Source organism: Haliotis rufescens, unplaced genomic scaffold, assembly GCF_023055435.1.
Source record: "Haliotis rufescens isolate VD_foot unplaced genomic scaffold, xgHalRufe1.0.p SCAF_2, whole genome shotgun sequence".
In the NCBI taxonomy this organism is placed as follows: domain Eukaryota; kingdom Metazoa; phylum Mollusca; class Gastropoda; order Lepetellida; family Haliotidae; genus Haliotis; species Haliotis rufescens.
The window spans coordinates 69,337,879-69,350,811 of record NW_025963890.1 but is presented as its reverse complement, the minus strand read 5'-3'; the positions used below and the strand labels follow the sequence as shown (position 1 = coordinate 69,350,811).

At 39.2% G+C, this 12,933-nt stretch overlaps 1 protein-coding gene across 1 annotated transcript in view; it reads left to right on the top strand.

The window, feature by feature from the left end:
- The window catches only part of LOC124115369 (ras-related protein Rab-23-like), a 29,989-nt gene that overhangs the window by 1,737 nt on the left and 15,319 nt on the right, over positions 1-12,933 (top strand). The gene's annotated exons all lie outside the window — the stretch shown is intronic.

Genomic DNA, 12,933 nt, shown 5'->3' with positions numbered 1-12,933 from the left:
AGTTAAAATAAGAATATTGATTGTATCAAAGAGTAATGTCTCTACTAGTAATGTCCCTACTCATCTCTTTTGCTCCTTACATTACCAATTACCATTGTCGATAATAGACCACACCCATAACGCCCTGTAGAAACCTACAAGATCGATGCTAAACACGAAATGTTAAAAAACTGTATGTATATATGTGTCTTTATTTTTTCTTAAATGCTTTGTTGTATGAGTAACTCAAGCACACAGCAACATTTGTTAGACACGGTGTAACCTCAGACCATGTAGACAGCTGCCCGTTATATAAAGTCTTCAGTAAGACAATGGGAGTCATTCCTGTAATTGAATCACCAAGTTTAATAATTGACATCACTGCCACCATTGGAACCTGAAACAGCAAGAAAAAGGCTGTCAAAAACTGTCAGAGTAAGCTTTTAATGTAAACTTTTTTAAGTAAACTAGATCAAACACATCAAACATTGGTGATGTGCTGTCAATTTGTTTATTGTAATCTCAATTCTCATACCATTCTCATACCATACACAGAGATGTGGTGTTCAATTACCCAACATACCCTAATTTAAGGTCTCAATCCTGGTTTATTTTTCAGTAGTCTCACTTTTTGTGACAAAACTAAGGGCACACATTAAAATATACACCAAACTGTTAACTTTACAGTCGTTCACCAACATACTTGTTCATTCTTTTTTTTAAAAAAGCCCATCCACCTATGATATTTTGAAATTTAGTAGAGGTGGTACCACAGCAGTAGTTTTATTAGGCCTTAGCACTGGTCAGTCTTCAGTCACAAAATAAGGCCCAGGTGTCAACATGCTTACATGGTCCTTGTCAGAAACCAAATGTATATGCAGTCTGTGACTTTAGCCCTTCATCCATAGCCCAAATCTAGTCAAATTTCATTCAGTCTGTCAAGCTCCATACATTAACACAAAGATCTACTAAAAATAATGTAAAGTCACAAGTTCGGGCTCGTGGACTTTGGACATTTTTGGCACAGACTGTACATGTGTAAACTGTCATGGGGTACTTTGATTAGATACTAATTTCCTTAAACTTCAAGCATATTTTTGTAAGACTTCACTGAAGTCAGGAAGAACTATGTTTGTGACACTCACTCACATGCAGTCTTTACAAAATCAACAAAAGCTGATTTTAGTTTAGGAGACCAGGGACACTAGATCAGTTTTGGAGACCAGTGACACTAGAGGCGGCACGGTTCACATCATCTTGTCAACATCAGGGTTCAAAGTATATTTGCTGATGTGGTTAAAACAGGGCCACCCATTCCTTGTCTGAATCAGCGTGTTGATGTGTAAACATGACTATGTTTTCTAGATGGTGTGAGAACATGTAGGACTCTTGCACTGACATAGGTTCAGACAATCCAATAATGTCCTGGGAGCCCTTGGGATTGTGTGTAAGCGTAAAGGTTCCCTGAGCAACCTGTGCATGTTGAAAGAGGTTTGGTGGTCAGGATAGGTGTCTTGATTGCATGTCATTGCATCTCAATTGTGTGGATCTATGCTAATGATATCAATCACTGCATCATCTGGTCCAGGCTTGATTATGTACAGACTGCCATCAATTGCAGGGATACTGAGGAATTACGAGTACAACAACAAACAAACAACGTTGTTCTGCACCAGGGTCTAACTACTCTAGCTGTTTGTACTGGACTGCTGTGTTTTTCAGAATAAATCATTTGAAAATACTTTTCAAGTATAGATTTACATATGTAGTATTATCTGTCTGCAAGTTGACCATGTTTACCCACCAGCTCAAGCAGTGGTCTGGTATTCATGGTCCACTAACTGACTAAGCTTTGCTGGGACAGCCCATATGTATTGAGTAAACTCTGCAACTAAAGATGAGGATGTACAAGTCTTGTCTAATCGACTCTAAAACAATTTCCACAAATTATGAAATATTTAATTTTTCTCTTTTGGAGATAACAGAGATTTGAAATGTGACACTTATCAGGAAGTATTTATTTCCTGAAGATATATTAATCAAAGAAGTGCTTACCTAAACACTTTGATAAACTGTTTTAACTTTAACATTATTTGAAAACGTCTCTGCAAGAATACATCATTCAGAGGAAATGGTTAAGATGAAAAACAGATACCTTGAGAGAGAGAGAGAGAGAGAGAGAGAGAGAGAGAGAGTATAAAATACAAAAGTCCAAAGATGTGCTGTATAATTTACTCAACCGATTTCATAAATGTGATTTTCAAGAGTCACATACAGAATATAGATATCATATCTCATGTTATACTGTCCCTGTGTTTTAGTACTGGGATGGTTGTCTTACACAAATCCCATGACCACACCTTAGGGAATTTTAAAACCTGATCCAGGGTTCGTTCAAGCATGCGTCTCCTCCATATTGTCTTTGTCTGCCACCCCCAGGAAGGGGTATATAGAATAGGCATTAACACACACCATCAACAGTGGCAACCGCTGGGACTGAGCGTTCAGCCATAACGTGTATTGTGTGCGTGGTGATCAGATGTAATTAGTGTATAATTGAGCACTATTAGAGTGTTTGGTAACTGTTTATTACTGTTGTTTAATAGGGTGCTCTGTAAAAAGGGTAGTTCATTTTGAGGGTATTGGGCAGATTAGGAAATTAGCATTTTCCTGACACCTCTGGCAGTAATAGAGTAATTATGTTAGCTTATCCCTCTCAGTATACTAAGCTAGTATTATCTGGTGCTTTAGATGGTATTGTGGTTCTTAAGAAAATAATTCACTCGAGTGTGGCATTGATGGTACTAACTGTTATGGTTACAGCTTCTGTATTAGTGTTATTATATTAGTTTTGTGGTGATGATTGGGCCGTTTTTTCACAATTATTACTAATCCAGTTATTACTAAGCTGCCAATTATGGGCAATATCTGGACTAGAGAAATGGTTTTTCATTAGCTTTATCATATTGATAAAAACAGTTATCTGTAAGAAAAGGAGCAGATATAAAGCTGTCTGAAAAATCAAAATATTATGAATAAGAATATTTTTTTGTATATTTCAGAAAATAAGAAATATCTTGTCTAGCACTAGTAGCAGCCATTGTGTTTTATTGTGATGTCCACCCAGCCGAATAAGATAGTTACAAATAATATCAGTTTGATAGTTTTGGTTTATTCTGAGCAATGGTTTTAAATAGCGACTTAATTCAGTCATCAGTAGGCTCGGCATAGGACAAGGCTTTGCTTACATCAGCTCTGCTCGCTGAGGGCTACATGCAAATTCTGAGAGCATGTAGGTGTTAAAGTGGCGAAAGGGTAACATTTAGTTTCTTTAACCTGCTGTCTGACAAATATAAATACCAATGTACAGCATGTGCAGGTCTCAGTGACCTACTTAATCCGAGGGCGCCACCTGGTGTCTGTGTCAAGGAAAAGAAAACAATACTTGTGTTTCAGGTAACAAGCCTTTAAATTGTTTGATAGGCATTACTACCCATGTCTTTTTATCACAGATGGAAAGAAGCGTCAAGGAATTCGATGTTTCTGCATATATATAATCATTGTTTTAGGTGTATTTTCCCTTCATTATCGCAAAATATTGCAACTAATTTCAGTTCTAAACATAAGCCATCTGTGCTTGATATTTACATTTCTTATTTGAAAAACCCAAACTACCCACCAACAACTACTTGGGTATATGTAATGTGTATTGCTTCTGTGCATTGTTTCCGGAAAGCCACAGCAATAATTTACAAATTTGCAAGGAACTGATTAGAACAAAATTTCAAAATGAAAAAAAAAAATTCAATGTAAATTTCGAAAAGTTGATGGCAGATGTATCCTGCAGTGTTATATAACATAATATTTTCAATAGACACTCAAAATGCTAAACAAATCTTTTTCTTCTTTATTTTTTATGTGAAAAGTTGACATTTACCCCCATATGTCCATGTGTTTATGTTATAATTTCTTTTATCATGTTCCGGATTTCTGATCCATTAATTTTCTTTGACTTTGTCATGAAGTTTCATCCACATTTTGTAATGGTATATTGAAGAAATATTGTCCTTTCCAAAGCTGGTCAAATCAGGAAAATGTCCCAATTCTATTTATCTCTAGTAAAATCACTGGTGTTTATGATGTGCTAAGTGCACTGTTGTGGTAGCACTAGCTGTTTGACGAGTCAGGTGTTTTGCTGGCACACTTGACTAATTAGAAGATGAAAGCTTCTCCTCTGACCCAGTGCAGCGTGAGCCTTACACAGCTCTTCCCTCCCTCCATCCAAAGCTGTGTAAAGCGCTTATGCTGAAAGTAGGAATCTGTCCCAGGCAGCAGGACCCGAGCAGAGCACTGGCAGAACTTGAGGAGACTCTTCACCTCCTGGGTTGGGCCTCGGCTTAATGGTGACGAGCTAAGGATGGGGGATGGGGCATGTCTTTGATCAGATCTTACATCTTGCCTTTCATATTTGTAATTTGTTTGAAGATTATGCCTATGATGTTGCCTGGCCCTGCATCTGTTTAGATTGATGGTTGTCAGGGAAACAGCGGACTGTTTGAACTTGAACCCTCGCAGCATTCATAAGTTAGAAAGAACATGTCTTCAGCATGTTTCAAACCTGTTGCATGTGGTTAACGTGTCTTGTGGATATTATTTCCTGTTAAAAATGAACAAAAACCATGATGAGTTCCTCGTGAATGAGTGGATGTTGTTCAGTATTCCAGCTTTATCCTGATACCACAACAGCCTGCACATAATCATTTCTGAACCAGCAGCGGTAGAAACTAACAGGTTTGAACCACGAGTCCTTAAAATGATAAAATATACTATAGCAAAACCCTTAAAAAGGGCAAATTTCTACTAGTCCTTATGATACCTTAACTATTGGTCAGTTTGGCAAGGACTACAGGACTAGTGCCAATTTCTAACACTGACCAGGCAAACCAGTGACTGAAAGCATGAGCACCGATCCTTGCAATCAGTCAAATCACGAACCCCGACCACTGTGTCTTCTTCAGTTGGCTCTGATGACTAGCATTAGCAAGTGTGTGAATATGGACCTCCGACCATTCAGAAAGCTAGGATCATGGAATAGAATAGCTTTGTCCTGATTGTTTCTTGGTTTGTCAGCATCATATCCATGCTCGTCGGTTTCACCGGTAAATGTCCAAGACTTGCATCACTTTGGGCTTTCCCCCATTTTCAAGCTATGTTAAACCTCCCTCCCTCCCTCCCTCCCTCCCTCCCTCCCTCACTCACTCACTCACTCACTCACAGTGTTTCCTTTCTGATTTTGACAGCTGTTTAAGTCAATCAACTAAATCATGAGCATGAACTTGTCTCCACTTGTAAATAAAGGGATGATAAGCTTGAAATCACACACCTAGCATATGTCATTTTTGGAACATTTGTACAATTACAATGGGTCTGAAACCATGGAAACAATGTGATGCAATTTGATCAAAGTAGGAACAGAAGCAAGGTGTTGGCAAGAGAAGGTATAGGGACGCCATTACGTGATGGACTCTTGGTGATGCACTCATGCAGAGTCAAGTGAGAACTCTGTGCCTAGGAGTTTGATGGGGGTGTCTGCCGCACCAGCATGCTAAAAACATTATCCACACAAACCACCTGACATTTAATATATAACACATTTAGCAAGCATGGAAACATGGTACTGACAGTGGATGAAATTGATGGGGTCCTTGAGGTTTGATCCTGTAGTATTTGAATCCAAGGACCTCCTTAATGTTCAATCATTAGCCTGATGATGATTAGGCTTATTACAAGGACATCTTGACTTTCATGTCTTATTTCCGCCTCTGATTGGGTGGGATATTGATTATTACTGCACTGGTTACCACTGATGGCCCATCAGATTCTAATGGTGCTCATTTTTGCAATTAGTGACGGACTATTCATAACTGTCTGTCTCCCTCTGTCAATCCTCATATGACATTGCAGCTAGTTCCACTGGAATATTTTCTGCGTTGTTAGGGTTACCATCACCAGTTAAATTGATGGATGTAAAATGTCTAGGGTGTTAAACATGTTAGAACAGCTTGAATCCAATTTCCAATGATTCTTTTGATGGGGGAGACTGTGTATATTTATCCAATGTCTAAGACTACCAGTTGCCTGAGTCTTGCCCCCCTTTAATTAGGCATGTTAAGTGGGCCATGAATAAATACTGTAGATTAATGTAGATGATATAAAGAACATGATCTTTTTTTTAATTGTTGATATTGTTACCATGGCGATAATAATTACCTCAGTACTGCTGTATTCAGTGTCTGGCAATGAACGCCAGTAATTAATTGTCATTGTCTGTGTATCAAACTTGAGCCTCTCTGTTCATGCAGACCAGCTTCACTGTAGAAATAATGGTTGTTCCGTGAAGATTGTGGGTTAGAAAAGGTCCCCAGTGACTCATGCTCATCGTAAGACATGTAAGAGGCACACTACTCTATGGTCTGGTGGATAGAGCATCTTGGAGGAGAGCGGGAGGTCGGTGGTTTGATTCTGTGTCCATGTCGTACCAAACCACATTAGGATATGGTACTTGTTGTTTCTCTGCCTGGTGCTCAGCTGATCACACACGTGCATGCACATCTCTATAACAGGGGAAGGGGCGGTCGGGTAGCCTAGTGGTTAAAGCGTTCGCTCGTCACGCCGAAGACCCGGGTTCGATTCCCGACATGGGTACAATGTGTGAAGCCCATTTCTGGTGTCCCCCGCCGTGATATTGCTGGAATATTGCTAAAATCGGCGTAAAACCGTACTCACTCACTCACTATAACAGGGGACCAAATGTATCTGGTGGTCTGACTCATTGATTTGATAGATTGCATGCCATCATTCGCCAACATTGTGGATCGTTGGTCACATTATTGATCAATGGCTTGTCTGGTCCAGCCTCAAATGCCGTCATATAGCTGGAATATGGTGCAGACTTAAACAACAAACTAACAAACTTATGGTAATTCAAGAAGGTCAGATTAAGACAAATACTGAAGTGCTTTCAAATAAACACTTAGTCACTGTTTATCAATGTTTATCATTATATTTTATGCATCATTGGTTTCGATTGCCCACATAGGTACAATGTGTGAAGCCCATTTCTGGTGTCCCTCACCGTGATATTTCCGGAATATTGATGAAAGCAGTGTAAAACCATACTCACTTACTCACTCACTCAGGTCATAGTTTTCAGTTTATGGTGATTAGTTTTTGGACATTCAAACACAAAGTCATATGTGACCCATAGTGCTTATTTTATATTAGTGTATTTCATATGGGCTGTTAGATATTAATAAGATCCTTTTCATCTTTGGTTAATTTCATGATCTGCCTTGGTAGGTTAAAGCTGTTATGAAGTATTTAAAAGAAGTTTTAGATCCAGGCTGCAAGAATATCTCAAACACATTTTCTTTGTGAGATGTTTGTGTTGCAATAAATCATATACACATTTCATCTCATATTTCATTGCCCTAGACTATCATTGATTCCATGACTGCAAACAACGGGAATCTGTTCAAACATCTTCGTCCGACATCAGTGTTGGAGTATTGTCCCATTGATTGTGTTTGTTAGTGGTCAATATATGACTGCCGGGGTCTGTCTGTTGATGGAGTCAGGTGATATGTGGAGCTATCAGTATCAGTTTACCATGGCCACTTAACACACTGAAGGCTCCATTGAAGCCAATCTACACTTCTCTATGTTGTCTGAGGGCCCTCATAAATATTTCAGGAGGAGGTATTGTGATAGTTTATATTAATATACTGATGTAGACAAACATGAAGAGATCTCCCACAGAGCCTGTGATTTATTCTGTAACAGTGGCCAGATGATTTATCTCTGGTAGCCGGCCTCTGTCCATGGAGACTTGTTACAAGAGAAGGGTCTCCCAGTGTTTCAGTGCTCTTATTTGGCAGAATAAATATGATTCGGACAAGGAATTTCAAACGCATGTTATTCCCTTGGACAGGCACGGTGTTGAACTCAGTATCATCACGCCATAACTTACATTCGGATAGCATGACGCCTGGTATTGTTGTAGGACACATTTCACAATTTTTTAAAAAGTTTTTACCTTACAAAAAGTCACTTCCTGTATCTATTGATAATATAGTCATCCTGCACTGAATAAAAAGATGTCTTGTCATTACCTGATATTCTCTTGGGGGCGGTTGGTTAGCCTAGTGGTTAAAGCGTTAGCTTGTCACGCCGAAGACCCGGGTTCGATTCCTGACTTGGGTACAATGTGTGAAGCCCTTGCCGTGATATTGCTGGAATACTGCTCAAAGTGGTGTAAAACCATACTCATTCACTCACTCACTCAGTGACTGACTATAAGGGGGCACGGGTGGCCCAGTCGTCTAAGGCCCCGCGATTCGCTATGCAGAGTTGCGTCCCTTGGGCATGCCAGAAACCTATGATTGTAGGTTCGAATCCCGGTTCGCACGATTATGTTTCTAGGTTTGTCAGCACCATACCCGTGCTCGTGGGTTTCACCGAAATGGTAAATGTCTGAGACCTGCATCACTTAGGGCTTTCCTCCCACATTAAGCTGACACGCCGCGATATAACTGGAATACTGTTAAAAGTGGCGTAACTCACTCACTCACTCACTCACTCACTCACTCACTCACTCACTCACTCACTCACTCACTCACTCACCCACTCACCCACTCACCCACCCACTCACTCACTCACTCACTCATATTCTGTGGCATTGTTTCGGCCTAAGGACCCAACTGAGACTTAATCATACTTGCAAGCACACTCTGTTCCACTGTGTCTGGCAATGATTATTATAACATGAAGTATGTTTTACTCCATGAATTCCTCTGACTATAAACAAATAATAAATCAAAACCTATACTATAAAATCCTGATGAAAACCATCTCAACTTTATTAATCATATAGACTTGCAGAAGGAACGTGAATACTGCTGATATTCAACAATCAAGGTGTAGGACTAGGACAGGGTGCTCCCTTCCCTGAGAACTGTAACAAGAGACTGGTCACATGTAATGACCCTGTAAGATGTCACCAGCCATGCTTGCTTGATATTCATAGGTTTGTGTAACAAGTCAAGGCCCAGGCAGCGAAATGATGACAGCTGTGAGACAATTAACTCAGGTTGAACAGAGAGTTGGAATAAGGTTACTGGGCTGAATTAATGCAGCAGAAGTATAAATCTGGCAGTCCAGAGCCATGGTCAATGCCAAACATGAGTTTCTGAGTTTCAAATACTGTATTCGACATAATAAGCGCCCAGGCGTTCTCAAAGTTAGAAATAGGGGGCTCTTATTAGAATATTATTTTGGTGAAAAACAACAGAATTGAAAGATCGTAAATTTCGTGGTTGAGGCTGCAGCCTGAAATGTTTATATACGACAGATATATTTTTTCCAGAATTTAATTTCCCATAATTAAGAATGCATATAACATACGTATTATACACGAATAGATGAGTCCTGTGTACATTGATCAATCGGAAGGGGTGCCAATTGGGATTGTTCACTAGACAATATAATAGCAAATATCGCCGTGGGTGCTTATTAGAGCGGGGCACTTATTACATCGAATACGGTATGCATAAATTTAAAATGCTGCTGTCATCTCCATGTAAACAATTACTTGGAAAACTATGTAAATACCTGTATTACAGCTATGAAAGAAGACATAATTATGAAAAGCCTGTAAATCTGTAAATTTGTACCTGACATTACCTTTTTTTCATGTAGCACACTATTTCAAATGTATGTATTGTATATGGGCCAGTGGCCTTAGTACAAATAAAAGACTTCTTCTTCTTCTTCTTCTTCTTCTTCTTCTTCTTCTTCTTGTAGGCTCAGTTGAGGATGTTATGAAGAATATTCAACTTTTTTCTGGGATTGATCTTTCTAAAATTAATTAATTATTCAATATAACTGTCCACATTAACTGATTTAAATAGAGGGGCATATATCGCAAAAAATTGCACCTTATCTTAGAGGCAATTTTAAGTTTCCATTAATTCCTGTTTTGTTTGATACATAATCATGATAACACTGCATCTCATTTCGCGGCTTACTGCTATCAGCGATAGGTTGACTACATCACATGGTGAGGACACTGCTATACATGACAGTCGGGGCTGCGCAGTAATTTCAAAATCATTTCCTCAGACATCACTGAAACTGGTCCATTTGTTAACTTTTCATTGTTTTTAAAGGCTTGAAATAGTTCCGGAGAGACAGAAAGGTGTGTTGCACATGTAGTGCACGTGATATCTTGTCATTTGAATGTGATTCAATTAATTTCCAGTGTTTGCAGATGAACTAAATGTCACATTTGAGATCATTGCCATGATTTTATGTTTTTTCATTTGTGTTTTATCTGTCTCTTTAGTACAATATTAAATTGCTTAATTGTGTTCATTATCATTTGATAAATAGGTGCTTGAAATTTAAAAAACCCAGTCTGTTCAAAAGAACCTTCTAGCCCGAACATGTAGTTTGGAATAGTTTCAGTTGGTGTTATTGTTTATTCAAGGAGTGACAGTAGCTAAGCTTACGGGACTGAAAGAAATATTACTAGAATCAGGACTCAGACTGCCTACAGAGTGATATAGTGTAGGGATTGAGGGAGATATTGAAATATGGAATAAGAAAATATATCAAAGATCATTAGCTGAGCTTACGAGACTGAAAGAAATATTATTAGAATCTGGACACAGACTGCCTATAGAGTGATATAGTGTCAGGATTGAGGTAGATATTAAAATATGGTATAAGAAAATATATCAAAGATCATTCCATTGATGTTGGATGCAATAATCAGCCTTATTTTAAATATATTAGATACGTAACAGGTAAGAGAATTGATGCAATTATGAATGAGAAACACCTTCTCATTGATTTCTCAAATAAATAGTTGTACGGAATGCAGCACCTGACCAACAACACTAGACCATGCCAGACACAGCCTTCGGCCAGGACTTGATGATAGCCGGCGAGGAAATTGCATTTTGATGTTGTCTCACACCTGTCTGGTATAACCTTGTTTGCATTTAGCAGATGCTCAGGTACACTGTGGTAACGGCTGTGTCTACCTGACTTGGGTGACGTGTATCCACCGCCCCGTTACATCCAACATTCCCCTACACCATCACAGGGGGTCTACGTGCACATACCCTGGACTTTCTTGTGGGGGCAATTGATTTTCCATTATCTTAGTCAGATAATTATACTGGTAATTAGTCTGTCAGTTTGCTGGGGTGAGAGATGATGGACTTGTCCATCAACAGATATGGAAATGTACCTGTGTGGATGGCTGGTTATAACACGTGATGGGTGCGTGGTGTGGGGGATATGTGTTACCATGGTCAGTCTGTTACTGGGAGTATGTAGGTTTGGTTGCATTGCAATATTATCAAATCAATTAAAGGTGTGTAATGTGCATACATAGCCAAATATTGATGTAAGACAAACTGACGGCCATATGTAATGAAACACTTCCTCCTTTTTCAAAATATCAACTCCAGATTTGAAATTAACAAATATTCGCCAGTGAAGCTTAAGCCAGTAAAATTCAGGAACGACTTGTGATGTACTTGTTGATTTGCAATTTTACTATTTGATGGCAACTCTGTAGCAGATGATTTTAGCAATCTATTGAGCATAGAAATTAATTTCTAGCCCTACCTACTCAACCGTAAAAACACTGCCTCCTATCCTGTAGATATACTTGTCAACCATACTCTGTACATCACTTGCGTGATAACAGTGTTATAAGGCACACCGAAACGTCGCTCCTAATTGTAATAAAGACGTTATCCTTATCCTTACTTAGTACCCCAACTTCTAAATGCTTCTCAAAGAAGTTAACTTTTCCTGAGTTGAAGCATTTTTATTATAGATTTGAGCATGTTGAGTTTTGATACTATCTCAGGTATTTTTATCAAACAGGTTTAATAAGCATGTAATCTGAAGTCACTCATGAATTAATGACATTTAAAAGGATCACTAACTTTCACAAAAAAGAAGGTACTTCAAGTTGTTGACGTCTTTTGAGCGCATTATGGCTAATTATGGCTCTTATTCATTCATGACATTGTGTTATATCTAGCCGAGACACGCCCCCTCCTTATCGATGCATCATCACTATTGTAATGACATCTTACTGTTAGGATTAGTCATCTTACGGAGCTGACAGCTTTTGTTGAGCAGTTGGGAGGCTTTGTACCTAAAACCTGTAGCCACTTACTTGGCATTTTGTTGAGATGATTATGACTATTTGATTAATTTTGCTAATGGAACACACATTAAAATGTTGTTATCCACTGTGCAGGAGGAATGTCTCTATTGTCAGTGACATGTAGAGAAATTGTGTGGGAATTTTTTTTCCCCTGTGAAAGCCACACACAGTGATGTTGGATGACTTGCTTAAAGGACCCATGTAACTGTCAAAGTGTGGTCGTCGATAGTAACAGCAGCCCTAAGTTGCTGTGTGAACAGAGTTGTGTCCCTTATGTATACAGGAACCGCTCATCATTCCAAATTCACTCATGTCAAAACCAGGGTAAAATGTTCTCTTCTCTTCTCTTCTCTTCTCTTCTCTTCTCTTCTCTTCTCTTCTCTTCTCTTCTCTTCTCTTCTCTTCTCTTCTCTTCTCTCCCCTCCCCTCCCCTCCCCTCCCCTCCCCTCCCCTCTCCTCTCCTCTCTTCTCTTCTCTTCTCATCCCTGAAAAACAATCTGCTGCACAGTTGCCATCTACCTGTTTGTAAATCTCCTCTCCTCTCTTCTCTTCTCTTCTCCTCTCTTCTCCTCTCCTCTCCTCTCTTCTCTTCTCTTAGACCGCCTCCGTGGTCTTGTGGTAGAGCGTCCGCCCGGAGAGCGGAAGGTCCAGGGTTCGATCCCGGGCCGCGTCATACAAAAAGACGTTAAAAGATTGTACTTGTT